Here is a 12,259-nt window from a genome sequence, read left to right on the forward strand (position 1 = left end):
AGTGTAGTGGGTGAATTCTCATGTGTTCTGTGCAGATTCTCTCACGTGACAGGAGAAATAAGTAAGATAAAGGCAAACAAGCTGTTGACTGCCCCCCAAGAATATGAAAAGTTAGTCAGTGAGGGCAGGTGGGGAAAGAATGCTAACAGTGGAAAACTCACTTTCTAGCCCCCAAAGACAGCCTTGTGTATTTCTTTTAGTAAAACATGTTCCCCACAATAGAATGAGGGGTTTTGTCTGCCTCGGGCACTTCTAGAAAAATGTGTGAGATGTTCACTTACGAGATGTTCAAATTTTGTTGAATATTGATAAAACATGGCTATTAAAAAAGTAAAATTAGAGCATGGTCTTGGAACTTGACTTATTAACACAAGGCCCCAGCTCATCCACAGATTCATCAGATGTTACGGCTACAAGTATCTTACAGCTAAGGCATTGGAGGCCAAGCTCACTATAGCATGAGCACTGAACAGGGAGTCGTGATACTGAGTCTCTGACATCTAGCTGGAGGGGCCTCTATAAACCCCTCCAGAAAGGAAGGAGGCAGTGCAGTATTTTGGTCAGGACTATGGGCTCAGAGTGAATTCAGGATTCACGATGACTAATGATTGGCCCAAAGTTTCTAATGATTGAGCCTTAGTTTCTCATCTGTAAAATGAGGATAGTAATAGTACCAACCACACTGGACTGTTGTAAGAATAGATGAGGGAAGGCGTGTAATCCCACTGGCCCTGAGAAACCAAGAAAAGAAAGACAATTCTCTGCATACAGACATGTTGTACTGTACGTACAACCCAAGCCTGCTCAAGGAACCTTTGTGTCACCTGCACACCGCGAAGAAATCATAACCATCCTCAGAAGCCATTAGGCACATCTGAGAGATGTCAGGGCCAATTTCTGCCGATGGAAGGGACCCTCTACTGGGTATCCTCACAGCCATTGTTTCTCCCTTGGACGACAGAAGCCAGGAGACTGAGGTCTGGGGAGGATGGGACAGTGTCTCAGTCTCCCCAGCTCTCCCTATTACAGAAACCTGTTTGGGGGGAAAGGTGACACCAAAAAGTGACAAAAAGGCAAACTGGAGATTAAGAGCATAATTGCAGGATATTCCTAAACTCCAACACTAAAGCAAAAGGATTATTGAGTAACAAACTTTATGTAGCATTTTGGAGAAGGGCTCATAGGGTTTCATAGAAGGAAGAGTTTTCATTGCACCTGCCAGGAGCAACTTTCAAAGTCTTCATTAGACATTTCTCTGCAACCTTCTCATCTGCCACTCCCCTCCACCACCCCGAGCATTTCTGAATCTGCTTCTACCCAAGGAAATTCCTGGTCCTGCATGGCTCCTCTCTCTGTTAGATTTTTCCTTTTCCAAACCCCCAACTTTAAATTCTTCATGCCTCCACTGTCTAGAGCTGATCAGCCCCCACTACTTCACAGTCCAAACCTGGCACATTTCCAAAGGCAGCACCAGCAAGATGGCATCCATCTAATGACATCCAGCATTATTGGAAGGCAGGTGTGGTTACAGATGTTAGAGTGTATTTCCCCTAATACAGCCTAACTCATTGCTTGGATCCCATAGTGAATATACATATTGGTCAACCCAGCATCCATCTGACCCCTTTTCAACTGAACCCATATTCCCCTTCTAGTATCTACCCTCCCCTTCATGCAGTCCAATGCTTTCATGGAAGCTGACCTTTACCCCAGCTCCAGTGGTGAACCCTGAAGAATCTAAGCCAATTAGACTATTCCCATCACCTTTGCCAAATTTCTTGATTCAGGGATGGCTGTGTAACTCATTAGGGCCAATGAGAAGTGACAGGGGACTTTCTGAGTTTCTGAGAATGGAATTTCCTTGCTCTTCTGAGCAAGCTATGGGATGCCAGCACTCTCCCACTGGACAGAGCCATCCTACAGCCCAAGATGAAGCAGCCTTGGGGTTGGCAAAGGGAAATCACTCACAGAACCTGGGTCTTAGCTAATGTTTTTGAGCCTCTGGACCTCTAGCTTAACACCAGTCCACCTCTGATGTCTGGTTACCTGACTAGCTACTCATTTAAGCCAGCTCCAGCCGAGGTTTTTGTGTCCTGCAGTCAAAAGCATTCTAACTGAGATAGGCCCCATTGTTTCTTATGTACTGATCTTAAAATCCAACTAGACCACAAATTCTTGAAGGACAGAGACTTAGATTTCTTTTGTATTTCCCACAGTCCTTGGGACAACATGGCAGGAGTTTGAGGTTTCAACAATGGGCTGGTTTGTTATGTAAGATCCTTGAAGTAAGGGTCCTTAGTTTTTGGACATTAACTCTGAGGTATAAGAATTCAGATTCCTATCAATAAACAATTATTAATGAAAATAATGGCTTTGGATAGTTTGGAATTTTAACCACGTGGGAGTCATAATTATAAATTACAACTCAGCCTGAGGGAATCTGAACATTCTTCTCCATCTCGTCCTCCATATTCCTAAGAATCGACTTCTATACAGGCCGCATCTAGTCAGACCCCCAAATCTGTAGAGTCTTGGTGGTTTTTAATAAATGTGCTGATGAATTTGGAAGCATAGATCTTACTGAACATATTAACGAACTTTGAAGAAATAAGCCTTTCAAGAGAAATCCAACTGAAAATTCTCCAAGGTCAAAGAAAGAAAAGAAAAATTAGCTTAATCAAACAACCAGCCAGTGAGTGGAAGCTCTTCTCACTCAGGGTGTAGACTGTATCGTTTCAGGAATCATACAAAAAGCAGAACATTCAGAAGCCGCCCAGAACTTGTGCCCAAATCACAGCACACAGCAGTGCTGGACAGTATGTATTCCGAGGACCAACTCTGACTGGCATCTATCTTGTTAGCAAATACATTTTTACTTGCAGGGAAACCCTACTCAGAAACCACACACATTCCTTTTAAGGCCTTCAGTGAGACTATACTGTACTAAAGACCTGGCATTTGTGCTGATTTTAGAAAAAGAAAGACATATTTATTAGGATCTCTTACAACACATTAAAGTGCTTCTGTGCTAACCCAGGACAGTGTCTTGGTCATTTATATAAGATTTCCTGCATATTTCAGTGATCAACCTGCAAACTTTCCAAAGCTCCAAGTCCACTCTGGAGCCTCATGCTGTCCCCTCCCCCACATCTAGAACTTCCATGCTGTCACTCTGAGAGCTCCTGAAGTCCACTGTCCCTAGGAAGCAGTCCCTGACTCCCTTTTCAGGCACACTATCTGAAAATGAACTTCACAGAATTCCCCCATCACGCAACACCCCCACAGGCTGCATTTACCATAATGGAAATACTTTATTTCTCATAGGTATTTATTAATGTCTTCAATATGTTTATTTATATCTCCATTGTATGAGCTTCTAAATGTCTAGGATCTTATCAGATTCACTCAAATTGAACAACAAGGAAAAACCATAAGGCAAATGGAGTGCTCATCATTCCTTCCCCTTGGCTCTGGGCAGGCTGCTTTTCAGACATCAGAATACCTCTGACCACAAGTCATCTGCTGCACCTCCTTCCTTTCCCCTTTCAAAATGGAACTGTCCCTTCCTCCAGCCCCTCAAAACTCTGCCTCCTGGTAAATTTTCAAATCAGCTGCATTATAATGAGCATGCCTTACTATGTTATCCCATCCAGTTGTCATAAAAGGACAAATGATGAGAATTTGACGTAACCTGACAAGGAGAGGCAGTTTGGCTCTAGGAGCCTGAGTTGTTCCATGAGGCAAGCAAGTATCCACCTTAAAGTGTTAAAGCCCACCTTGGTAAAGAGCCAGCCATGACACCCCACAAAAAGCAAAGCTTTAATAAGTGCTGTTGGAACAAGAATCATTTCCTATACATACTTCTTCCACTCTTTTTTTTTTTAGATTTTATTTATTTATCTGACAGAGAGAGAGAGAGAGCACAAGCAGGGGGAGCAGCAGGCAGAGGGAGAGGGAGAAGCAGGCTCCCCGCTGAGCAAGGAGCCCGATGCGGGGCTCGATCCCAGGACCCTGGGATCATGACCTGAGCTGAAGGCAGACGCTTAACCGACTGAGCCACCCAGGCGCCCTTCTTTTTATTCTTTATAAAGCACTTTCACACATATTATTTTGCTAATGATGATGCGATACACACAAGTATGAAAATAGAGCCTTAGAGTCTAAGTGCCTCTCTAAACATACCACTAGCACATTATCGGACAGGACAGTGAAGGTATTTGTAGTTTCTTTAAAGGCAATTTTTACAAATTTGGGGAAACTACTGTTTTGTTTGTAGGTTCGCTCTTCTACTTCCCTGAGACAGGCAGAAAGGGACTGGAAGCCATTCTCGTCTTATTCTCTATTCTCTATCTCTCAACTATGACCATCCCCACACCTTGGAATGTTCGTGGGAGGGAAGGAGAAGCTATTTCTTCCTGCTAAGAAACCTGATCGCAAGACAAGCAACATGTCAGGAAGCAGTGTTCTTCAGAGGAAATGCTTATGACTCTTTGATCCTCAAGGACTACAGAAGGGAGATAGCTTTCCTCATCCTCTTCCTCAGGATCCCCTGCCATCAGGACCTTACCCCATCCAGGGTGGGATGAGAGAAGTGATCTCGGGGAGAGGTGGAGGCTGGGGACCCAGGAACTTGGGGATTGATTTCCCCAGGCATCAACAGCCTCTTAGACCCAACCCAAGAGATGAGTTTCCAGCCAGGACCTCTACACCTTCACATAAACATAAACATGGCATGCAGGGGTGTGCCTGCCCAGCCTCCAGGTGGTACTGCAATTCCTGCCTTCTCCCCAAACACGTACGTTCACAACTCCCTGGATTCCAATTGGGAGTAGGAGGTAGAGAGTGGAAAGGCAGGTCAATCAGATACTTAAAGATGAAACATCCCAGGTGTGAGGCCAGAGGCCAGGTGGCTCTGCATGAAAGGAAGGTGGCAGTTTTTGTTTATCTAGAAAATGCAGGAGGGGAGGCCTGGCATTCTCAGATACCTGTTTCTCTATTCTTTTCATCCAAACTAAAATTTCAACGCCTCGAATCACTGGAGAAAGACGGGCTTTCACAAAATCTTGTGGATTTAAAAAATTCTAGCCACTGCTTACCCAAATCTTACTCTTTGCAAAATACCCCAGGAGATATATTTATTTATTTGACAAGCAGGGGGAGAGGCAGAGAGAGAGGGAGAAGCAGGCTTCCCACCAAGCAGGGAGCCAGATGCGGGGCTCGATCCCAGGAACCTGGGATCATGAACTGAGCCAAAGGCAGATGCTTATTCGTCTGAGCCACCCAGGCGCCCCCTTCCCTAGGAGATATAAAGGTTCATCAGGTTAGGGTTATAGAAGAGGCACCAAAGGGAATTCAAGGGCACTGCACAGTTCGTTATTTAGTGTTTCCAAAACGTTGCTCCACAGATTACTTAGGGTTCCACAGTTAGACTACACGAGAAAACGCTACATGGGATTCCCCCTCCTGAAAATTCCCAGTGTCTGTGAGCATATTCAATGCTTTCTGGGTGGATGGATGGCTAAATTAAAATCTTTATATCAAAAAAGACAAGAGATAACAAGTGTTGGTGAGGACAGGGAGTAAAGGGAACCCTTGTGCCCCAGTAGTAGGAATATAAACTGGCACAACCACCATGGAAAATAGTATGAAGTTTTCTCTAAAAATTAAAAATAGAATTATCATACCATCCAGCAATTCCACTTCTGGATATCTATCTGAAGGAAATAAAATTGCTATCTTGAAGAGATATCTGCACTCCCGTGTTCACTGTGGCATTATTTACAATAGCTAAGACATGGAAACAACCTAAGTGTCCACTGACTGCATGGATAAAGGAAATAATAAAGAAATATTATCCAGCCATTAAAAAAAAAAACAAGGAAATCCTGCCATTTGTGACAACACAGATGAACTTTGAGGGCATCATGCTAAGTGAAATAAGTCAGACAGAGAAAGACAAGTCAGGTATGATCTCATTTTTATGCGGAGTCTAAAAAAATTAACTCACAAAAACTGGTGGTTGCCAGGGACATGGGCTGAGGAACAGGGCAGAAAACGGGCAAAAGTGGTCAAAGGGAACACACTTCCAGGTGGAAGATGAACAGGTCCTGGGGATATACCACACCAGATTGTGACTATAGTTATAACAGCACTGTGTTGTGTATTTGAAAGCTGCTAAGGGAGAGTAGATTTTCGAAGTTCTCAACACACAAACATTGTAACTATGTGAGGGGACGAAAGTGTTAACTAACCTTATTGTGGTGATCATTTTGCAATATCCACGCAGATCACTGCAGTTGTACATCTTAAACATACACAATGTTACATGTCAATTACATCTCAATAAAGCTGAAAAATAAAATAATAATCTGTAGGTGGTTGCCCCTAGGTGTGCTCTCCTGGAACCTTTAGGTTGCCAATATTCTCTTTGTGAGCTCTAAGTAACAACTAGGGTAGCCACCTTGGAGACAATGATGCTCTTTGTTTCCAGTCGGCCAACCTAAGACCTCTCTCTCTCTCCCCATGTATTTAAAAGCTTATGTCTTTTTGACACCGGTAAGCTAAACAGGCGCAGAAGAGCTAAATAACAAATTCAGCATTAGGGATAACAGGCACTTACCTGAAAAGTTACACGTTAGAAACTCCTCACAATAAACCTGTTCTGGGGGAGGATGAGATCATTTTAAGTAGAATTCCAGTAAATTCTACAACCAACAAATTCAAGAAACAATCTCAGGGAGCTAGGGGTATGGACTTGCCATTTTTACGTTAAGTCTGTTTATTCTCACATCCTTATGACCTTCAGAAATTGATCTTCTAAACTTCTGGCCTTGTCCATTTCAAAGAATGCAGTAAGATGACTGAGTTCAGTCCCACGTTTAATCCAGATGTCTAGATTAAGACCTGAGTCATGAACCTCTGAATTGTGGCACACTGCACTTGTAAATGTTCTCTTAGCCACTAATTTGCTGACATTTCAAACAAATGACGTCCGCAAAGTGGATCTGAACCCAGGTCTTTACTTCCCAGGATCAAAGAACTGATTGAGCAAATGAAGCCCGTGAAGTGGATAAAAACAAAGTGGAGCGATGACACGACATAAATATTTGAGTGTCAGCCTCTCAGTTGCTCACAGAACAGTTGGACAACGATTGCCTGCCTCTCCTCTGTATGGCCTAGTCACCCTGCTCGCTTCCCGCACTGGGCTGTACCCAGAGCAGGACTCTGAATGCTGCAAACACAGCCCCCACACCCATCCACAACCATGCCTTCCCTGGTCCACTCCCCACTTAAAATAACATATTCTGCACAACAGTGTGAAGAGACTTAAGCCACAGATCTGTGCACTTAAAAAGGATTAAGATGAGGGCGCCTGGGTGGCTCAGTTGGTTAAGCGACTGCCTTCGGCTCAGGTCATGATCCTGGAGTCCCGGGATCGAGTCCCGCATCAGGCTCCCTGCTCAGCGGGGAGTCTGCTTCTCCCTCTGACCCTCTTCCCTCTCGTGCTCTCTGTCTCTCATTCTCTCTCTCTCAAATAAATAAATAAATAATCTTAAAAAAATTTTTAAAAAAAGGATTAAGATGGTAAATTTTATGTTATGCATATTTTACCACAATTTTTAAAAATGAAAAAAGAGATGTACTCATTACCAATTGAAGAGCACACCTAGTATCTGTAACACGGTTGAAGAAAAGTTAGCCTTAATACTAACACTAATCATAATAATAACAGCTAACATTTGCTGAGCCCTCACTAGGGCTCTCATTTAAAGATAATCCATCAGAGGACCTTCCAGCTCGGAACCATGGCCAGTTTGTCCGTAACCTCACGGAGACGGCCCGGCGCTGCTGAATGCTGCTGTGACTTACTCAAAGCCTCGACTGGCCACATTGTGGCACGATGCCAAGGCTGAGCTGGTTCCTCCAACCCCTGCTGAGATCCCTACAGCTATTCAGAGCTTGAAAAGAATAGTCAAGAGTGCTCACATTGGTAGCTTCAAACAGCTCACAGTTAAGGAAGCTCTGCTGAATGGCTTGGTGGCCACCGAGCTGTGAATGTGGTTTTATGTCGGCGAGATCATAGGCAAGTGGCACCATTGGCTATAATGTTTGAAGACCAATCTTTAACACCTATTTATATGTGGCTTATTATTTGAGTGTTCTTGAACCATGTGTGATCAGACTGGTATTTGAATAAAAGAAGATAATGTATCAAAAAATAATAATAATAATCAATCAAAGAGGGAGAGAACCATGAGAGACTCGTGACCCCAGGAAACAAACTGAGGGCTGCTGGAGGGGATGTGGGTGGGGGGATGGGGTAACTGGGTGATGGGCATTTAGGGAGGGCACAGGTTGTGATGAGCACTGGGTGTTATACACAACTAATGAATCATTGAACTCTACATCAAAAACTAATGATGTACTATATGTTGGTTATTGAATTTAAATAAAATTTAAAAAAAAGAAAAAGAATAATAAAAAATAAATAAATCCACATACGTACACATACGTTGTAGAGACTAGTACCATCTCCATTTCATAAATGAAGCACAGAGAGATAAAGTCACTTTCCCAAAGTCACACAGTAGTAATAGTGGATGTACCAAGAGACTCTAAAGATGTATGTAGGCCATTCATGTAATTTGATTAAAAGGTAATTTGAACACTTATGGATTATCTATTAGCAGTCGAAAAAAATGTTCGCTCCTGGTAGGGCACCAAAATGTGTATCAAGGAGAACCCAAATCTGGAGATTCCAATTAGCATTCTCAGGGCAGCACGACCTGCGGTATTTCTGGGGCAGTTCTAGCATTCCAAAAATGACTTCGTAGTGCCAACTCTCCAAGTGACACGTTGGAACTACTCTGTTTAAACGCATCATGTGGGCTTCACATGGTGTCTAACGGATGCTTTCAGCTGACTGGGCTCCCCTTTCCTCCCCTCTTCAGTTCTGTTTCCTGAAAGTCCCTGAGGCTGCCATTTGTGGGCTGCAGGTATTGACTATTTCACTAATACAAAGTCCAATGAGTTCTCTGGAATTTTAACAACACAAGAATGCCCACGAGGCAGGCAGTAAGAAGAGATGATGAGGGCAAATCACTGAAATAAAGACAGAAAAAGGATGAGGTTGCACCAGAAATTACCATTATTTTCCATATCCAAGAGACAGCATGACCCTAGACAAATACATAATGCTGAGTTTAAATTCTGATCCAGCAACTTATTGCCTTGAATCCCTCACCCTCGTTTGCCTCCCTGTCCACGTCTATAAAAAGAAGTAGACCTACATCTACTTCACAGGTTGTTATGAGACTTGAGAGAAATGTAATATTGACGTGCTTGCCAAGCTATCCAACAATATGTAAACAGAGTTCTAGGTATCCTTCCTATGCAATTTGTATTTAAAAAATTCATAAATTCATAACCATCAACACATTTCAAATCCAAAGACAGATTCTGCATTAAAAAGCACCCATTTGTAGAAACATTCTACTCATCTGTGTTGTTTGAAAACCTGATGTGAAAGGCCGTGACCCCATAGGATTTTGATTTCTATCCTGTTTGTAATTCCTATTTAACTAATGAAAGACCTTAGCTGAAATCAGCAAGGGAGGTTAGGTATATAGCCCTAATATCTTAGAATAAAGTCAAAAAGGATAACCGTTTACGCTCTGTTGATGTCACGGAGAATGGACAGTCCCAACAAGGTATTCTTATACCTGAAACATCCTCTGCCCTCCATTCAGAAATTTCAAATATTAAAACACAGCAACTGTTGAGGAGTTCCAGTCCCATTGCTCAATGTCACCGAAGGAGTATCTCAGCCGTGTTTTTGTGTCACTCCCTCGTCTAAGGCCCTGAGCCCTGAATTTAACTTGGGCCACAAAACGCACCATGAAGTGTGGTCCAGGTGCACAGCACCCCATCCAAGTGCCTACTTGCATGGCAGTATCTCCCAGTAGCAGAAACCCCAGACTCTCCTCTGAACACGTTGGTGAAAGCTCGGAATCACCCCCTTCTTGGGAAGACCTTTTCCTTAGTGGTCTTCCCAGGAAGCCCCATTCACCTCTAGCACAGGTCCTACCTCCGAGAACATCCTCACACCTTCCGGCCCTAAACACCTTACAGTGACACTGTGCATGCAGAGGCATGGCCCTTGCCTGGAGGGCTTGTGACACAAGCAGGACAAGAAACAATGTTCAGACAAGACATCAGATCAAGGGGCTGATAAGATTCAAATGTGAGCTGTTCTCCTTCCCTCTCCATCTCTCGGAGGGCAGTTCTTCAAAGAGGAGCCAGGACAGGAGAGAAGAATGGATCACTCAGAGGAGACCCTTCTGGGGAATGGAGCAATGGATATTCACAGAGAGTCTGAGGGGTGGGTTGGGGAGGAGGAAAGATGGCTGGGGAAAGGACCAGGAGGAAAAGAAGGCAGAAGCATAAGTAGGAACCAAGGCGGGATAATTTTTTTTTTAAAGGTTTATTTATTTATTTGGCGGGAGGAAGGGCCGAGGGGGAGAGTCTTAAGCAGACTCCTCGCTAAGCACGGAGCCTGACTCGGGGCTCGATCTCACAACCCTGAGATCATAACCTGAGTGGAAACCAACAGTCTAATGCTCAACTGCCTAAGCTACCCAGGAGCCCCCTCCTCTGAGGGATGTTTTAAAGGGACTGGGAAGGTATTGCAGCGAGCAGCCCCTGTGAGATGGCTCAAAAGCACTGAGGGTCCCCTTCCGTGGCGACAGCAGCAGAAGACAGGAACCATTTTTCCAGCAACCTTTTTTCAATTGTCACTGCTGTTATTTCCTAGAAGAAACATTTTCAAAGAGGACAAAGTTTCTACACACCAGAATGTTCCTCGTCATTTCAATAACAGAAAAACTAGAGACAATCAAAATGTCCATCAAAGAGATGGCTTAGTACATGGAGGGTGTCCGTGTGGTCAGTATTGTGCAGACACGTTGTGGAAAAGGTCATTATTAAGACAGTATATAAACATGGAGAATATACGTGGTTAGTATCAGGAGAAGACACCAAACTGGTATGTTACAATGAACCTGCCACAATGCCCAACAAACGTATACGTGGACAAAGACTAGGAAAAATGCAAATACAAAAAAAAGTACCGCAGTCACATTAAGATAGTAGCATTATAGGTTTTTACAATTTTTTCCAAACTTTGTTAGCGTTGTTTTTACATGCACCTTTCCAGTTTAAAACTCTACAGTGCTATGGTGTTTTCATTAATGGAAACATCCTTCCAGTGTTAATCCAAGTATCTCCGAGGGAGCAGAATGGGATGAGAGCTGTTCTTTTTAAACATCCACCTATAACCTACACTGCGTCAGCAGGTGGAGGGGTGCTAATGAGTCGTTTCTCACATTTGCTGGTGAAAGAGCCACCTGGAGAGGTGGGGTGGGGGCACCTGAAGTATGTAACACAGGTCACTGGGGGGCCTAAGGGAGTTACTGGCTTGGAATGGAAGCTGTGAAAGCCAAAGACACTAAACAGCCACTTGGACCATTTGCCTGCAATTCTGATAACCCGTTGTCAGCAACAGCCCGGCATCCCTGAGGGCATCGTGGCTCCTCATGAGCCATGGTTTCCTCGCTGCTCAGATGTGACCTGGGCTGGGCATCCCTCAGCAGAGCCGAGCCATTTCACTCAGCTTTGTTTTCCTGTGTAGTTTGTTTCTTAAAATGTAGCACTATGGATAAAAATAAGAAAGGCTTGGTTAAGTGCTTAGCCACAACAGCACAGACAAATGGGGGGCGGTGGGGGCGAAGTCCTCTTAAAGAATCATTTTGCCTATTGTTTTCTACCCGGGTCCTAAATCTCCTGAGAAAGTGCTAACTTCGGGGAAAATCGCACAAATGCAAATACACAAGGTTAATTTTCTCCCTCAGTGGCTACCAAGAAAAGTATCACCTATTTTGCTGACCTCGTTAGTACTTAAGTAGCGTGAGTGAGACCCCTGAAACATTGGGATGGGAAAGAGTCCCGGAACCATGGTCCGTGTTACCCACGTCGCCCTGTGGCACTGAGCTGAGGCAAGTCACTTCGCTCACTGAATTTTTCTGCAGTCAGGAAGACAAGCCTACGGCCTCTCTACCCCCATCATTCACCCATCCGTTTACCAGATGCCATCATAAGAATCAAATGAGGTACAGGAATGAAAAGTTTTAAAAAGCTTTATACACAGGCTAGTAATATTATTAAATAAACCAAACAAACAAACAAACAAACAAACAAAAAC

At 43.7% G+C, this 12,259-nt stretch overlaps 1 protein-coding gene and 1 pseudogene across 1 annotated transcript in view; one reads left to right on the plus strand and one right to left on the minus strand.

Moving 5' to 3' along the window:
* GATA6 (GATA binding protein 6) overlaps nt 1-12,259 on the minus strand; it is a 136,174-nt gene that overhangs the window by 74,906 nt on the left and 49,009 nt on the right. The window lies entirely within an intron of this gene.
* LOC123853264 (ATP synthase subunit g, mitochondrial-like) lies at nt 5,907-8,113 on the plus strand (annotated as a pseudogene).

This window comes from Mirounga angustirostris, unplaced genomic scaffold (genome assembly GCF_029215605.1).
Source record: "Mirounga angustirostris isolate CCGP_5_RB_7025 unplaced genomic scaffold, mMirAng1.0.hap1 SCAF_14, whole genome shotgun sequence".
NCBI classification, from domain to species: domain Eukaryota; kingdom Metazoa; phylum Chordata; class Mammalia; order Carnivora; family Phocidae; genus Mirounga; species Mirounga angustirostris.